The sequence below is a fragment of the Trachemys scripta genome, chromosome 4 (genome assembly GCF_013100865.1).
Source record: "Trachemys scripta elegans isolate TJP31775 chromosome 4, CAS_Tse_1.0, whole genome shotgun sequence".
NCBI lineage: Eukaryota > Metazoa > Chordata > Testudines > Emydidae > Trachemys > Trachemys scripta.
Genome location: NC_048301.1, coordinates 41162648 through 41176931, shown reverse-complemented (window position 1 = coordinate 41176931; position 14284 = coordinate 41162648). Strand labels below are relative to the sequence as shown.

Genomic DNA, 14284 nt, shown 5'->3' with positions numbered 1-14284 from the left:
ACCTCCCTGCCCCTTCTCCTGCCCCCTGGCCCCCTTACCCTGCTGCTCAGAACAGGGTGTTGGGCTCTGTGCAAGCTGGACACGTGGCTGCGCTCCCCAGCACAACACACAACCCTGTCCCTGGCCCTGCACAGTGCTGCCGGAGCGGGGCGCGGGGCTGCCGGGGAGGAGGAGCTGCCGGCTCAGAATGCAGGGAGGGAGGGAGGGGGGGAGGAGCTCCTCTACAGCTGCTCCGGAGTCCAGCCCGTGACTTTCCTGCAGCCCTCCCAGCCACTCGCTCTGCTCTGCCGGGGGAGGGGGGAAATCCCGGACATTTTGAGTGATTTACAAATTCCCCCCAGACGCTATTTTTAGCACAAAAAGGAGGACATGTCCGGGTAAATCCGGACGAATGGTAACCCTACCTAATGTCTGCCAGCACAGGCAGGATTCAGAATAAGAGAATATATACAAAGTAATATTGTTGATATATAACTGTGTCATAAACATAGAGATACCGGTAACATAAAATCCCTCTTGGGAAGCTGTTCTAAATCACTTAACCCCTTACAGGTAAAGAAACTCAAATAACCTAGTTGGCACCTGACCAGAAGGGCCAATGAGGAAAGAAGATACTTTCAAATCGCGGGGGAGGGGACGAAGAGAGGGAGGTTTGTTTGTGCTCTTTCTGTTGTTCCCTCTCCAGAGAGAGACCAGGCAGATAAAACAGCTCCTAAAAACATACTAGAATGATCCATCTAAGTTTACAAAAATTGTAAGTAGGGGCAAGGAAATGCGTTAGATTATCTTTTGTTTTAGCTTGTGAATTTTCCCTATGCTAAGAGGGAGTTTTATTCCTGTTTTGTAACTGTAAAGTTGAGTCCAGAGGGGAGTCCTCTGTGTTTTAAATCTTTTTATTATCCTGGAAAGTTACCTTCCATCCTGATTTTGCAGGTGTAATTTTTACTTTTTTACTTTATAATTGTAAGGGTGTGGACTCACCCCGCGGCACCCCCTACTGGCTGCTTCGGATGAGCTGATTTCCCAGCATCTGAAGCACCCTCTACAGGCCAGTGGCCCCCCGTGTCCCTCCCAGGACCCCGGTGCCCCTACTACTGGGATGCTGCCCCCTGGCAGTACATAACATAAAATCCCTCTTGGGGATAAATCACTTAACCCCTTACTGGGGAACCCCTACCCACTATCCCCACCTTGCCTCAGTACTAGGCCACTGCCAATCACCAACTAGCCCCCGCTCCCTGGGGCAGACTGCAGTATAGGGCACTCATCACTGGCAAGAGGGGTCTGGACCTGCTGCCTTGGCCTAGCCCTGGGCTGCCCTCTGCAACCTCCAGTACCTGTTGGCCTTATGCTAGGCTGCAGCCTGGGGCTTTCCAAGCTGGAGCTCCCCAGCCTTTCTCCAGCCCTGCTCCACTCAGGGACCCTACCTCTAGATCCCTGCAGCCAGGCCCTTCTCTCTCTAAGTGGAGAGAGAGACTGGGCCAGAGCTCCTGGCTCCCTGCCTTTATAGGGCCTGCTGAGTCTGTTTGGGGCATGGCCCCAGCTGCAGCCACTTCCCCCACTCAGCTCAGCCTTCATGCTGCCTGCTCCCTGGGTTATCTCAGGCCCTTCCAGGCAGGAGCAGGTGTCCACCCTGCTACAATAATAAAGTTCTTCCTTTAAGAACCTGATTAATTTTCAGTGTCCTAAGGACAAAGGGTCTGGTCAGTATTCACATTATTCTCAAGCCTCCCCAGGAAAGGGGGTGAAGGGGCTTTGGGGAATATTTTGGGGGAATAGGGACTCTAAGTGACCCTTTTCCTAAATTTTTGTGTAAATCACTTGGTGGTGGCAGCAATACCACCCAAGGCCAAGGAAAGGATTTGTACCTTGGGGAAGTTTTAACCTAAGCTGGTAGAATATAAGCTTAGGGGGTCTTTCATGTGGGTCCTCACATCTGTACCCCAGAGTTCAGAGTGGGGAGGGAACCCTGACAAACTGACATGCAGAAGTATAAACCTCTGCTACTTGTTTAAATTGTTAACTCTTATGGAGATTCAAAAAGACAGGTCTGTGATGTTGCACTCCATAATGTTTTATGGAAATATGCTTATGAGTGTGACTATGATGTAACTGGAATATGCTTTATGAAAAGGGTCTCTTGTAAGGTATCATAACAAAGGTTATAATCTACTGAATATATTCCTCCTATTTGTATGTATGTATCATTCTTGTATCTGAATCTAGAAATATAAAGTATAACTCCGAGGTCCTATTGTAATTATGCAAAGTGTGGGCCATTAATGGTGGCTTAGAACAGGGGTGGCCAACCTGAGCCTGAGAAGGAGCCAGAATTTACCAATGTACATTGCCAAAGAGCCACAGTAATACATCAGCAGCCCCCCGTCCCCTGCTCCCAGTGCCTCCCACCCACCGGCAGCCCCACCGATCAGCACCACCTCCTCCTCCCGCCCCGCACCCCCCGATCAGCTGTTTCGTGGCGTGCAGGAGGCTCTGGGGGGGAGAGGGAGGAGCGAGGGCATGGCAGGCTCAGGGGAGGGGGCTGAAAGGGGTGGAGTGGGGGGACAGGGCCTGTGGCAAAGCCTGGGGTTGAGCAGTGAGCACCCCTGGCACATTGGAAAGTTGGCGCCTGTAGCTCCAGCCCCGGAGTCTGCACCTATACAGGTAGCCGCATATTAACTTCTGAAGAGCCACATGTGACTCCAGCCCCACAGGTTGGTTACCACGGCTTAGAATCTTGATGGCTCCCATTGACTAGGACAATTAGTTGTGAATGGGTTTATTTACCTGCAAGCCTTCCTAATGTCAACAACATCAGGTGCCCAGGCACACAGGTGAGTGTTGCCTGCTCCCGGGTAACCCAGGGAAGAAAGGGGGGTTACAGAACTAATTTGTTCTTAATATTATTTCATGTAGTAACCATTATAAACAGTCTGTAGAAATTAAAAGAAGCAACATTCATCAAGATGTAAATTGAATTAAGAAATTGCTACACGAGTCCATTATTTACTGTTGCACACATTTAAAAAGATGCAAAGTGAAATCCTGGCTCTGTTTGTATAAATGGCAAAACTCCCATTGATTGCAATGGGGCTAAGCTTTCACCCATGAGGTCAGAGTTAAGGGTTTTCTTTTTATTCTGAATGATCTTTATAGAATTTTAATTCAGATAAGAGATTTTGTTTTGTATCTTAACAAGCCATATTATTTATTTTAATAGTTTTGTTTGGTTAATTTTTGGTCACCATTTTAGTAATTTTACCTCTTCTATTCTTTGATGAATGGCTTAGTAACCTTACCTATAATTTAACAATGCTCCCCCCGCATACAGTTTTTAATTCATTAGTGGGTGAAATTCACCCTCATGCAGAAGGACAGCACAAGCCTTAGCATCACTTAAGTCCCACTTAAGTCTTATTTTGAGGACTTAAGCAGTGCATAGACTTTCTGCAGAACCACTGCACAGATGTGACTTTTGCCCTACTTCCAAACCCTCTCCATGTGTTTGAGGGAAGGTACTTGGTAAATGCAAAGCATTATTTTTCTATAATTGCACAAAACAGAATGCTCTTTCAGTATCTCGTTGTCTTACCATGGGATTTCTGAGGAGTTCAGCTGCTGCCAGAATGCTGACGTCAATACTCCACTTCCGTTATGAACAATCTGCATGAGGCATAACAATGCTCAGGCATAAGAAAATACAGGCATAAGAAAAACACAAAATTTTGTGCAGACTAAGCAGCAATATATGTCCTGGTGCTTTGTTATTGCACCATTCTTCAGCCCATGCTGCTGCAAGTGACTGGCACACTCAGTGCAATGTGCTTCACTTCCACCACCATGCAAAGTACTGTGCTGGGGTCATTACCTTAAAACTCTGAATCCCTGCTGTTGCAAAATGAAGAAGTCATGGGCATAAGGGAGGGACATTGGGTAGCAGTGGGCAAAAAGCTCCCCAGAAATCCTGCCCTGATGCTTTCTAGTGATATTCTGGTTACATTTACTTTGGGTGAGATTTAAGAATTTTGTTGGAAGCATTAAAAATTCAGGGACTGCATTTCACTTTTAGGCTAACACATTATCCTGATGTTTATTTAATAACCATTCTTACCAATTCACAAACACTAATTAAGCCTCACAATACTCCTGGCTGCGGGTCATTATTATTATGCTCATCACCCTCATTTTACAGATGGAGAAATTGAGGCTCAAATGGTAAATTGAATTACCCAAGACTACAGAGGGGGTCAATGACAGAGCTGGAATTAGAAACCTAAAGTCCTGACTTCCAGATCTGTGTTCATTCCTTTTGCCCACACTGCTAGTGTTTAATGAAGAAATGTAAGAAACTGGCTTCTGCTGAAATGCCTGTGGTTTTTAGTAAAAAACAAACAAACAATCCCAAACCAGGCAGCAAACCCTAAATCAAGGGCAACTCAACTTTGCGCAAGGGCCTGAATCAGGAAAGCATCCATATGCAGGACAGCATTAAGCACATGCTTAAGTCTTAGTGGAGTCAAACATAGATATAGGCAGCACTGCATGAACTCAGCAGATTGGAAAATCTAGCCCAGAGTATTGCAGCTTGGGACCCGCAGGCTGCACCCTGCACTAAACTTGAGGGAGGAGCTGGTAGGCACCCTGCACTAAACTTCAGGACGGAGCTGGTATGCACTGCATGCTCTCCGGCTATTCTGGTCTGCTGCAGTGGCCCAAAGAGGGCAGTTGCAGGCCCCTATAACTGCACCCTTAAGTTGCTCTAACTTATACCAAGGTCCATAGCAGTCCCCATTCACCTCCAGAATCCAAGAGCTGCAAAGGCAGAATAAAGACATATTGCCTCCCCATGCCCATGTCAAGCTCAGCTCAGCCATGCTGCAGAATCAGGGTCATTTTTTTTTTTTGGCATCTGTTAAACATTTCCCCAATAGCCACTAGATGGCCACATAGCAGCTATGAGTGCCATGTTTTTCGGTTAACATCACAGAGGTAATAGTGATTCAGAAGCAGGATTTATGGTTTCCAGCCCAAGGTTTTAATACGGTACTTTAGCCAAAATAGACAATGCATCAGGAGCGGGGACACTCTTTCTGAATGGTCACGGACTGCATGAACCTGATCAAGAGCCTGACACTTCAGACACTATTGTTTGGAATCTAGTATTGCATTTCAGTCTACATACACCTCTTGCATTGTCTTAATAGGAAGAATATTAAAAGTTTCCCATTTAACACTAATTTTAGACTATATCAGTGTTGGGTTTAGATGGTTTAAAATTGTTGATTCATTGGGATGATGGAACGATTGTCATTCTGCATGCTACACCTCTAGTCAGCATCTGTTTTTGTCATTATATAAATTCTCCTTTACACCTCATCAATCTAGGCATTAGTGTCATTTCAGTGAGAAAGCTCAGGGATTTTTTTTGGCAATGCATTAAAGTTCCAGTCATCCTGGGATGCATTAAATAGTCTCTAGGACAATCAGTCCATCAGAGGCTCAACATTAATTTAAAATATTTGAATAAAAAATAATTTTGCTACAATTCAAGCCCATAGGACATCCCATCCCACTGTTTTCACTGGCAAATCAAAATGCACATTAAGGAATCCATTTCCAAAGGGGGTCCCAGCCCTGACACAAAATTGGCTTCTGCCATTTCATGTGCACAAACCATTTGTACCTGCCAGAGACAGATCTGTGTGTGAAAGCAACATTTGGACATGCAGCAGGTTATCAAGTTTTGTCTCATATGCAAATAACAACAGGTGTGAATTCAGAGACAGAGTAGGTGAGCGTTTTACAAAGCTTGGGGATCCCCCCACCATCACCAAGGACCAGCCAGGAGGGAGGAGGCACAGACAATGTCTCAGTTAAGATGCGGAGGCCTTTAAGACCACATGGTAGGGATGACTGAGGGAGTGGGACATGACTGGTTTAATTTTCCTGAAGGGAATTTAGTGTTCAAAATTTGGGTTAGACAGTATAAAAAGATGAGATAGATACCGTTTTTGAACATTTTGCCCGAAGTGTTGACTGTGGCATAATCTCAAACAAATGGCTTCACAGACTGAAATGTCATCCTTGCCCTAATTCTTTTTGGAGCCCTTTCTGCTTTGTGTAAGCAGGGGAATGGTCCCGCTATTGTGGGGAACTTTCCTGGCTTCTGCACTACTCCGGTGAAGTGGGCTAATGAAAGGATCTGAGTCCTCGCTCCCACTTCCTTTACCCAGAGGCCTCCCTGCCCTTGAGGGCTCCCCTTCCCACTCTCCTGTCTGGCAGAGTCCTCGTAAACCCCGACAAGGCTGGGCCCAGGATTCCTGGGGGGCTCGACCCCCAACCCTGCTGTGGTCACCCAGGACAGGGGCTAGGGTGACCCCACTCTGGGGTCTCTCTCTGCACTGGACACCTCCCTGACCCACTGATCATTTCATACAATTTAAAGCAAATACAAGTTGTTTAATTAACAATTAATTTTAAAAAAGAATAAGGAAAAATGGGAAAAGTGAAAGGAAAACACATCACCCTGCTCTGTGGCAGGGAACATCACAAACAGTGTCTCTGGAACATCAGGGCAGTTCACAGTCTGTTCCTTGTAGGTCCCAGGCTCCTTCTCAGGCCCTGGCTGTGCTGCAGAGATGCTGCGGGTTGGACACTTGCTCTGGCGGTGGCCACACGCCCTCAGGCTCTAGGTGGCAGGACCCTTCTTCCCAGCGTCACCCCCTCCGGTTGGGGTTATGATCCCCCCTCCAAGTCTGGCCTGCAGAGCTTCTTGGCTGAGGCGTCTCCCTGTGCTGGGCCCACTGCCCAGGGTCCCCCTCCTCTCCCCAGCTGCTCACCGCACCCAGCTCCGGACGGCTCCAGCCCCGGCTCCACTCTGCCTGAGCACGGCTGCTGCTCTGCCGTCAGCTCCCTGGGCTGCTTCTCTGGCCTCTCTGGCTCTGGTTGCTACAGCTCTGCCCCCAGGACAGGTCTGCTCTGCAGGCTACTTCTGTGACTCTGCTGCCAGCTCTGACCTGCTTCCTGGCTGCTGTCTGGCCCCTCTGGCTCCGGTTGCTGCAGCTCTCCTCCCAAGGCAGGTCTGCTCTCTCTGGGCTGTGCTCTGGCTTTAGGGCTGCAGCTCTGCTTTCAGCAACTTATCTCGGGCCCCTGCTCTCTCCTTAGCTCGGCCCCACTCTGTCTCACTCAGGCCATTCCAGTTCACACAGAGGACGGGACTCCCCTGACCTCCTGACTCCCTGATTAGCCTGCCTGCTCTGTCAATCAGGCTGATCTGGAGCATTGGCCTCTCCCCATTGTTCCTGGGGACTGTCAGTCTCAGGCTCCTGATTTCCCATCGACCCTTCCCCTTTTAGTGCTGGGAGCTAGCCAACCATAACACCCCCCACTGAATGTTAGTAAGGGGGCAACAGTCCCCTTACATTTGCATAGGGATCACACACAATTCCCAGTGGCACATCAAATTCCCTCTTTTAATCCACCACAATCAGCTCCATGACTCATTTCCCTCAGTCTCCCACTTCCCCCACTGAGGCTAAACAAGGGCCCTTTGTAAAGGGTGTAAAATGTAGGAATTTTAAGATGTCCTTTTGGGACACTCATCAACAATTTGTATGTGTCATTTCTTTTTCTCAGTGATTAAATTACAAACCACCTTTTCTTCATATTGGAGGCTTCAAAAATGGCCAATATAACTGGGCAAGGAAGAAACACAACCAGTAGTCACTGCCCAGGGCAGAAATAGCATGGGAGTTGCAGATCAAGTCACAGAGGTGCCACGACAGACCTGTGTGAGATCAGGAACTAGCCACCACATCCCTTCAATTTTGCATTGTCCCACACCCCAGCTGCAAACACTGCTGAATTATGAGGCATTTGAAATCAGCATCCGGATTGTCTGGTTTGGGACAATCTCTAGTTTTTAAATTTATCATGACATTTAAATACCCAAATGTCCCTGTACTGATGAGGCCTCTTTCATGGCAATAAGGGTGACCATTGTGCTCTTCCTGTAGTGGCATCCTGTTTTTTGTGTCCTAACATTTAGAAACCATCTCCTTTCCACAGAAGTCCAGGGAAAACAAAAGCTCAGGCTATCAGCGCTTCCAAGGTTCAGCAGGACATAAAGACAAACCAGGGAGACTCAACCTTAGAATTATAACTGCACAGAAACAGGTCAGTTACTTCCTTGTGAGAGTTCCTCCCTCCATTATTTTATTAGCACTTTTTAGTGTTACCTTCCTCCTATATTATAAAAGACAATAAATTGGAGCATCCCATTTATTGTTTTCTCTAACTCTTGTATTTCCTATTTGTATAGATTCCTAGGCCAGAAGGGACCATTGTGATCAGGGCCGTCCCTAGCCATTTGAGTGCCCTATGCGGCTGTGTGGGGCCCCAGGCCTCCCCCCCCCCCACAGGGTCTGGGAGGCAGGAGCTATGGGGAGGCACTTTTGGGGGCACCACAGGCCCAGAGTGGCCTGGGGGATTAGCGGGGGGCCGGGAGAAGCCTGCTCTGTTTCCCTCGCCCCGGCTCCAGCCGTGTCGCTTGGGGGAAGGGATCTCTCCCGCCCCCCTGCACTAACTGACAGCGGCGGGAAGTGAAGCAGCCAGGTCCTAGACAGCTTTACTCTGCCAGCTCCCAGCCATGGTGCTCCACTTCCCACTGCCAGTGAGTGCGGGGGGGGGAATGTTTCTCTAACCCGCCCCCTGAGCGACACGGCTGGGGCTGGGGCAAGGCAAGCAGAGTGGGCTGGGGCCGCGTCGCTCCGCTTCCCGCCGCCGGTGAGTGTGGGGGGGCGATCCTTTCCCCAACCTCCCCGCACTCACTGGCAGCGGGAAATGGAGTGACATGGCTGGGAGCTGACAGAGTAGAGTGGGCTGGGGCAGAGTTGCTCCGCTTCCCACCGCTGCTGGTGAGTGCGGGGTCGCTGGGGGAAGAGGTGGAATGGGGGTGGGCCGGGGGCGGAGCAGGGGGGAAGGGTAAGAGGCAGGGTGGAGGGAGTTGTCCAGGGCCCCACACCCCCTAGGGGCAGCCCTGTCCCTTGCAGGGGGGCCAGCCGAGGGATAGGGCTGGTGCTGCTGCATATGCAGCATGCAGCTGCCTAGGGCACCATGAAATTTGGGGCAATTTGGTGCACCAAATTTCATGGTGCCCTAGGCAGCTGCGTATGCCTAAGGACAGCCCTAATTGTGATCATCTGGTTTGACCTCCTACATAACACAGGCCATAGCACTTCTCCAAATAATTCCTAGAGCACATAATTTAAAAAACAAAAAATTAAAAACCTCCAATCTTGATTTAATTAGTTTTAATTTTAAAACTTTTATTAGTCTACTCTATAAAATAAACAGTCACATTCTCTTCAATTGCTTCTTATATGTAAATTTTTCCAAGCTTCTAATAATTTTTATTACCCATCTCTTAAATCCCTTGTGTTTCTCCTTTTTGAGACAGAGGGCCAAGAACTGAGCACAGTATCCCAAGTGAAGGCATAGAGTAATAATAATTTTCAGTGTTATTTTTCATACCATTCCTCTGTGGAAGTAGAGAAAGAATCGACAGGGGTTTGAAGGGGATTTCATAGTCAAACAGTCCCCTTATGTGAGCAAGAGTCAGGCTAGCTGTAACTCTAATAATGCGAGATTTGTAGAAGCGAGGATTGTGTGAGGCGAGTGGGAAAGAACTGTGTGAGAAGTTGTTGTGACCTTGTGTTAGATAAGTATGGAATGTAGACTATAGTCTAAATAGGGGTGAGAAAAATAAGATATCAGGATGACCTATGTATAAACAAAATGCAGTTGTTGCCCATTATTGTAGGTAACAAAGGTATAAATGCTTTCTGTAATTGTTTACCTGGAGAGAGACCTGTTTAGCTCTCTCCCTCCAAGCAATTGCTAGAAAAAATAAAGTATCTGACTTGCAACCTGAGAGTGAGAACTCTGTTTTTCTCTGACACCTCCTACAGCCTAATGTTTTAAAACTTTTTCTGAGCAGAGGCTTTCATTGACTTGTTCCCAATAACACCCAAGTCTTTCCCTCTAGTGTTTGCCATTAACTCAGAACCCAGCAATAGCTCATTTTGTTTCTTCAGTGCATATTACCTTGCATTTCTCAACACAGAATTTCATCTGCCATCAAGCTACTCATTTACCCAGCTTTCTTAAACTGCTAACACTCTTAACAGCCACCTCTAGCCTTGAGTTACTGAAATAAATATATCTGCAAGTTAGTCACATCACCATGTCAGAATAATAAACACAGTATGAGTCCTTGTGGCACCCCACACTTAACCTTGTGCCTTGTTGATATTTAAACATTTACCTTTTGTTTTCTGTCTTTTAGCCAGTTTCTAATCCATGACAGAATTTTATCTCACAGGCTGTGACTACTTAGTTTCCTTAATAGCCTCTTGTGAGATAGTTTGTCAAAGGCTATTTGAAAAGCCAAACAAATTACATCAACCAGTTCTCCTTTATGCATTATTTTGCTAACTCACTTGAATACTTATAGATGAGAGGCAATTTTCCTTTAGATGAGGTATTTGGTCCTGCCATGCGGGCAGGGGACTGGACTCAATGACCTCTTGAGGTCCCTTCCAGTCCTAGAATCTATGAGGTATACTATTTTTCTGAATATCACTGCATGATCATCTAGCTCTTTATAGTTCTATTTTAATTACAGTTTCAATTAATTTATCAGGGACTGATCAAAGGGTCACTGATCTGTGATTGCCAGGATCACCTCTAGCATTTTGGGAGAATAAAAAAAGGGGGGGGGAAAGGGGGTCACACCATTTGCAACTCTCCAGGCCTCCAGCAAAGCACCTGATTATAAATGAGAGCATGTTGTTTTTGTTTGTTTGTTTGTTTAGCAGCTCAGCCATGCCATTCTCAAATTCCGGCATATAGAATCATAGAAATGTAGGGCTGGGAGGGACCTCAAGAGATCATTTCATTCATCTCCCCATGCTTGGGCAGAATTAAGTAGACCGAGACCATCCTGGCAGTTGTTTGTCTAACTTATTCTTAAAAGCCTCCAAAGACAGGGAGTCCACAACTTCCCTCACCAACCTGTTTCCAAGGCTGGTTCTAGGGACAGGCGAGAAGGGCGGTCACCCCAGGTGCCAACTTCCAGGGAGTGCTGGACTGCTGCACAGCTTGGATTTTTTTCTCTTAGCTGATGATTGGCTGGCAGGTTGTTCCCCCCCCCCCACACACACAGATTGGCTGATCTTGTTTGTTTCATTTTTGCACTGATCTATGGGTGAAACAAAAATATTTTCTGCCCTGGCTGGCAAAATGGTTAGGGCTAGTCCTGCCTGTTGCTAGGTTTAACTATCTTTGTCGTTAAAAAGCCTGTGTAATCTAGATCTCCCTTACTGCAGACTAGGCCGATGACTTCTTGTCCTAGTGGATCTGGCGGAACAATGGATCATGCTCCTCTTTGTACCAACCCTGAACATATTGCAGACTGTTAGCTGGTCCCCCGCAGCTTTCTCTGCCCTAGACTAAACCTGCCCAGCTCTTCCCACCTTCCCCCACAGGCGATGTTCTCTGGCCGGGGGTGAGGGTCTGCCAGCCTTCGCCTAGCAGTGATCTGCAGCAGTTCCTCTGCTGAGCCCCAGGTCTGAAGTCCAGCAGCCCCTCCTGTATCACCCCTCAGGGACTGGCCCTGCAGCTGCGGGTCTCCTTCCATCCGCCTCTGTGGGGCTGCAAAGCAGCTCCTCCTTACTGTCCTTATCCTCCTTAACTACTCCCTGGCTGCCCAGCCCCCTAGGCCTGCCCTCACTCCTTCTCTCACGGGGCGGCAGGTTTGTATAATTTTTTGTGGTGCCTAGAATGGGTCCAAGTCCACCCCGCCCCCGGCCCATCTTGTAAGCCGATATATATTTTTTTAAAATAATGTAAAAATGGACTGGAAACTGTAAGAGTTTACCAGTTTCCCTTTATTGCACAATATCACTATCATAAGAAAAATTTATTTAACTAAGAATATAAATGTTATTAATACTCTTTTGAATATGGAAACAACCAAGCACTCTTTGATCAATAACCCTCAACAGTAAATACTTTCTAAAATTAAAACAAGTATAGCCTGTTCTTTTGCGGTGTTCATCAGGAGGCAGCGAAGACTTTTCATAGTTGTTTGGTTCTTGAAATGAAGTCATCCAGGAGACTTGCAATGTCCAATTCAGAGGTAGAGTTCTTATGAATGTGCAGAAATGCCAAGTGATTTAGATGTTCTTGGCCCACTGTCATTTGCAAATAATTTTTCAGTCAGCACAGGCAACTGAATGATCATTCAGTGGTGCAGGCTGTAGTCGGAATTGTGTAGAATAATTTCAGGAGAATTATAACTTCTGACAACAGGTCACTCAAGCCTTCGTTTTGTTTCAGACATTGCTTCACTTCGCTCACCAAATTAAGCTGGCAATTCCTCAGGCTTGGTCTACACTACCCCCCCCAATTCGAACTAAGGTACGCAACTTCAGCTACGTGAATAACGTAGCTGAAGTCGAAGTACCTTAGTTCGAACTTACCTTGGTCCACACGCGGCAGGCAGGCTCCCCCGTCGACTCCGCGGTACTCCTCTCGCCGAGCTGGAGTACCGCAGTCGACGGCAAGCACTTCCGGGTTCGACTTATCGCGTCCAGACTAGACGCGATAAGTCGAACCCAGAACTTCGATTTCCAGCCGTCGAACTAGCTGGTAAGTGTAGCCAAGGCCTTAATCTGCAAATAATACTCAACATTTCTAAATGAAGAAATAGCTTCTCTGTGTGTTAATGTCACCATGGAAAGCTTCACTTATTGCTGCCTCAGTTATATGCTTCTCCAATTTTACTGCAAATGTAAAAGCTTTCTGTTGAAAACCTCTGTTCAATGGCAACTTTGCAAGCATCAATGATCCCGTAATATATTTGATGAAAATACTCTTTGGGGTCACTGAAGGTGTGAGAAAAGCTTCCATGGTGGTCGAGCCATCTCAGTGGCTTGCGTTTCTTGGGAGTGTAGGATCATCTAAATAAAGATTTCTTGCCTTCTCTACTGTTGTTTCCCAGAAGTGATTGTATGATGAGTCGGTGCACATCCCACTCAACACCTCTTGCAACAGGCCAACTTTCTTCATAATGCTTGCCACTCACACGTTTGGGCTTTGAATTTTTGCATTGGCTTCTTCTACAGAACCCATGGCTTTCACAAGAATTGTTAGTGTAAGTACGTTGAAAAAGATTGAAGTTGCTTTGAGAATCCACTACATTTTGAGCCAAATTCATCGGAAGAGTAACTAAAGTTCATCTAGGCAGTTCATCATGGCCTTGTAGTTGTGGAGCAGTGATTTAATGCTACTGATCCTTAGTGTCCATCTTGTTTGGCACAATGGTCATAAAGAAGATTCCCCTTCACTCTAAAACTCTCTGAATGCTGCCATACGTTTTGGTGACTCCTTGACGGCATTGAGGAGATCTTTCACCATTGAAAACATATCACGACATTCTTGAAAATTATGCAGGGAATCCTGCGTGGCAAGGTTAAGGGAATGTGCAACACAGTGCACAAATTCCGCTCTTGGCTCTCGATCCTTCACTCTGGCTTGGACCCCAGTAAATTTGCCAGACACATTACTGGCTCCGTGGTAACACTGCCCCCAGCAATCAGAAAAGGGCAAATCACACCTGAGAAGTGTATCTTCCACAATTTTGAAAAGAGAAGCAGCATCCATTGTGTCAGTTTGGTAAAACCCAATAAACTCCTCATAAATCTCCGAGTCTTCACTAGAAAAGAACCTTAAAGAAAAACTTACTTGTTCTTTTCTTGACAAATCGGTAGTCTCATCCATTACAATGGCATAAAACTTAGAAGCCTTTATCTTTTGCACAATTTGTCTTAGCGCCATCACTGCCATCATTTCGTTAATAACCTCATGTGACAGCCACTTGTATTTTGTGCGATTAAGTCACTGTCTCAGTTCCTTTGAATCTGTACTGCGTACCAACAAGAGCTGGATAAAATTTGAATCACTCTCACTATGTCCTGCTGCAAGCCCCGCCCCCAGGACCCGAGCCACGCCGCGCCGCTGGGGGGAGGACCCGAGCCGCGCCGCCGGGGGGGGTCCGGGGGGACCCCGAGCCGAGCCGCAGGGGGGCCGCCGGGGGGGCCCCGAGCCGAGCCGCCGGGGGGGCCCTGAGCCGCACCGCGGGAGGGGGATGGGGGGGCCCGAGCCGCGGGGACCGGGCCGCGGGGACCGTGCTGGGGCCTGCGGGAACAGGCCGCGCCTCCCC

The 14284-nt window shown here is 47.4% G+C and overlaps 1 long non-coding RNA gene across 1 annotated transcript in view; it reads right to left on the bottom strand.

Annotated features, from left to right (window-relative positions):
• Nucleotides 1-3666, bottom strand: part of LOC117877438 — a 76813-nt gene extending 73147 nt beyond the window's left edge. Inside the window, exon 1 of the long non-coding RNA XR_004645714.1 lies at nucleotides 3593-3666. This is a non-coding gene — a long non-coding RNA (uncharacterized LOC117877438). The remainder of the gene's footprint in view (nucleotides 1-3592) is intronic.
• Between the last annotated feature and the right edge of the window lie 10618 nt (nucleotides 3667-14284).